This window comes from Dromiciops gliroides, chromosome 4 (genome assembly GCF_019393635.1).
Source record: "Dromiciops gliroides isolate mDroGli1 chromosome 4, mDroGli1.pri, whole genome shotgun sequence".
Taxonomy (NCBI): domain Eukaryota; kingdom Metazoa; phylum Chordata; class Mammalia; order Microbiotheria; family Microbiotheriidae; genus Dromiciops; species Dromiciops gliroides.
The window spans coordinates 71,692,346-71,696,465 of record NC_057864.1 but is presented as its reverse complement, the minus strand read 5'-3'; the positions used below and the strand labels follow the sequence as shown (position 1 = coordinate 71,696,465).

Below are 4,120 nucleotides of genomic sequence, written 5' to 3'. Positions count from 1 at the left end.
AAATTGCAGAAAGGGCAAATTTAGGCCTGACGTCCAGAAAAACTTCCCAGTAAAGTAGTTGTTGATAAAAGTAGATCATGGTGTTTTGGTAGATAGTGGGTCTCCCTTTCTGCCTATATGCCCCATCACACCCTGTGAGTCTTCTATAAAATATCAAGTCACTTTGGAATCCAGATGCAAGTGTTCGGCAGCATGAGTAGAGAGCCATTTTAGCCAAGACCTTGAAGGAGAATTGCTTGGGGTTGGGGGAGGAGAAAGAAACAAGCCTCTAGCCCAGTCTACCCCCTCTCCCCCACTTCATGAGAGGCTGACCTTGTGAACCTTGGAGAGCTGAAGGATTTGGACCACTCATTAGCATCTAAGTAGTGTTCCTGGAACAGCTGTGATTGGAAGTAGTGTTTACATCTGGAGTTGAGGACTAAACAAATCCATTGGGGAAAGGCAACATCAGGGAAGTCCAAGCAGCAAGCACTTATACCTAAGGGAAGCTTCGTGAAGACCTCACAAAGGAAAGACTTCCAGAAAATGGGAGCTGTGAGTCACCCCTTGGCCACAAGAGGTCTCTGAACTTGGGCTGACTTTCACCTAAACTCTATGTGCTGGTGGCAGAGTGTGCCGCTGACTTTTGAGGGGATGTTTTATGCCAATTATTCTTGCTATATCACCTTAGTAAATGTCCCTTTCTAAAAAGCTGATTAAGTCTGGCTTATTAATTAATACCAGCTGATAATTAATGAGAAAAACATACTAGACCTAGAATACTAAAAAACCAACCTTTGGCAGCGATTTGGAGCATGGATTGGAGGGGGCAGGGGCATCTGAGAAAAGGAGATCAAATAAAGTTGTTGCTGAGTTGTGTCTGATTCTTCGTGACCCCACTTGGGACTATCTTGGAAAAGATACTAGAATGGTTTGCCATTTTCTTCTCCAGCTCCTTTTACAGTTGAGGAAGCTGAGGCAAAGAGGGTTAAGTGACTTGCCCAGGGTCACACAGCTAGTAAGTGTCTGGGGCTGGATTTGAACTCAGGAAGATGAGTCTTCCTAACTCCAGGCAGGACCCGGTGCTCTATCTATTGAACCACCTACCTGCCCCAAGTAAGAGACTACTATAATCATCCTGGGGAGAGGTGATCTACACTAGGGTGGTGGCTACACTAGTAAAGGTTATGGATAAAATGTTGTATTAAAGGAGAGAAGGTTAGCACTCCCCTCGATAAGAAGGGAAGAGGTCCCAGTGGCCTTCACAACACACGTAAGGATATGGAAGAGGGAATATTTTCTTTTAAGGATTAGGATCTTGCCAGGGGTCACCCAGCCAGAATGTGTCAGAGGCGGGACTGTAACCCAGTTTTTCCTGCCCGAGTCAATAACTCCCCTCATTGGGAAGCACAGAGAACTTGTTTCTTTATCCCAAGAAACCGAATTTTCTGCCAGATTCTTCTTTGAAGTGAGAGCAGGGAGAGGGAAATCAAATCATCTGGTTCCAACGCTCTTGCTCCCCCTGACCCCAACCAGCTTGATTTTACAAGAGATTTCATTAAAACTTCATCCCACAGGAGAGGAGAATGGGGAGGAAGTGTGCACACACGTGCACACACACATGTGTGCGCGCGCACACACACACACACACACACACACAATCCCCATAACCACAATGCATCTTCCATTACTTTTTCCTCTGGAGGGGGTAGAATAGCTCGGCAGCCCTGGGAGACTTGGCAGATGTGAGGTTTAGAGGCCGAGGGACAGTCGGAGGACTATAAATTTCAAGAGTTTGGGGGTATTCATGTGTTGCCTAGAAACAAGAGACCAAATAGGAAAACAGGAAAGCCCAGGAGAGAGATGCTTCAATATTTCAGTATCTTTACCAGAGGGGAAGGAAGGCTGCTTTCTCAGAGACCCAAACAGCGGCGTTCACTCTCCCTTCTCCCCAGAAACAAATAATAAGTACCTCCCCTACGTATAGTATATATATTTCGATCCTGTGCTTCCAGGAGGCTCACGTGGATGTATGCATGTATGGATGCCTGTGTGTGCACTTATAAGCACAGACGTATAGCCTCCATGGTGCACATTAATGCTGCAAAGGATTGTGCCAGGAGGCCCAGAGCCCACTTCTGCAGGCTCCGAGATGAACCTGGCAGTTGAGCAGAGGCGTCTTCTAACACTTCCAAGTCTCCTGCAGCTGCAGCCGGCCCCAGGGAGGCAATGCCTTTATTGTTTCCATGTGTGTGACCCACAAGGGCACAGAGCTCTGCGTGTCTGTGCCGAGCTGTGCCACGAATCCAGAGGCAGAGCCAGATGTGGCAAGACACAAAGGGTTCTAGTGGTCTGGCTGGGTTTGGGGAAACCCAAAGTCATTAACAAAATAAGGGCCTCCTCCATCTGGCCCCAATCCGCTAGCCGGCCTTTTCTCTCAGTGTTCCCCTTGGGGGTCATCCAAAGCCCCTCTAATTTTCTGGGCCTGGCTCTCTGTTCGAGCTAGATACCTTCCTCCTCTCTGATGCTTGCTCCCTGGCCCTTTTCTGCAACTCTTCCCAGCCAGAAAACTTTCCATGCATTTGCTAATTGGAATCTCCCTGCCTGGAACATCAAAGGTAGAGAACTAATCTGCTGTCCCTAAGTGACACCCCACTCCCCTACTTCTCTCTATATGCCCTCCCTGCCTCCAGTGCTGTCTCCTTTGTAATGTCTTCCTGACCACTCCAGCCCCCCCAAATAATTTCTTACTTCTTTGAGTTACGAGAGCACTTTCTTGTTTTTGTTTTTTGGGCAGGGCAATGGGGGTTAAGTGACTTGCCCAGGGTCACACAGCCAGTAAGTGTCAAGTGTCTGAGGCTGGATTTGAACTCAGGTCCTCCTGAATCCAAGGCCAGTGCTTTATCTACTTGTGCCACCTAGCTGCCCCCTACCCCTCTCTACAACTTATTTTCAATCTCTGTCTACAGATGCCTTCCCTGCTGCCTGCAAACATGCCCATGTCTCCTAAAAAAACAAACAAACCCACAAACCCTCACTTAACCCTTCCATCTTCCACTAACTGTTGTCCTATATCTCTTCTTCCCTTTGTGGCTAAACTCAAAAAGGCTGTCTACAACAGGTGCCTCCACTTTCCGTCCTCTCACCCTCTTCTTAACCCCTTACAATCCAGCTTCAGACCTCATTATTCCACTGAAACTCCTCTCTTCAAAGTTACTAGTGATTTATTTATTTATATACATATCCATTCATTCGTTTGTTTATTTATTTATTTATTTTTTGCTGGGCAATGAAGGTTAAGTGACTTGCCCAGGGTCACAGAGCTAGTAAGTGTCAAATGTCTGAGGCTGGACTTGAACTCAGGTCCTCCTGAATCCAGGGCCAGTGCTTTATCCACTGCACCACCCAGCTGCCCCCCATACTGACAATTTTCAAATCTATCTACACTGTTGTATCCTTTCTGCTGACTTCTAGTCTCTCATTTCCAATTGCCTTTCAGATATCTCAAACTGAATGTCTAGTAGACATCTTAAACTTGACAATTCCAAAATGGAACTCATTGTTTTTCCTCCTAAATCTTTCTCCTCCCCACCCCAATCTTCCCTATTACTGTAGAGAGCAACACCATCCTCCCAGTTCCTCAGGCTTTCAACCTAGGTGTCATCCTCGACTCCTCACTTATCTTTCCTCTCAATCCCAGTCATTCTGTTGATTTTACCTTTGTAAGATTTCTCTCTTTCCTGTCTACCTTTTAATGTTCCTCTCTAGTCCTGAATTTGAAAATGAAATTTTCTGCTCAGCTTGGATCTTTTCATCACAAATGTTTGAAAGTTTTCTCTGTAAATATCCATTAAATATTAAATATTAATATTAAATATCCATTTCCCCCTTCAAGGATCATGCTCAGTTTCACTGAGTAGATGATTCCTTGTTGTAACCCTTGCTCCTTTGTAATGTTCTTTACCCATAGTGCCCCATCTTTGCAGAGAGTCAATCAGTAAGTAGTTATCAAGCTCCTACTGTGTGCCAGGTATGCCAGGGAGGGAGGTGCCTGCTCTTGATTTTCATATTTTATTTGATCCATCATTCTAGCTAGTGAAGATTATTGGATCATAGGGTTTAGAACTGGAAATTATCAGTT

General features: G+C 45.6%; 1 pseudogene; it reads left to right on the top strand.

Annotated features, from left to right (window-relative positions):
- The first annotated feature begins 1,175 nt into the window (after positions 1-1,175).
- Positions 1,176-1,281, top strand: LOC122727175 (annotated as a pseudogene).
- The last annotated feature ends 2,839 nt before the right edge of the window (positions 1,282-4,120 follow it).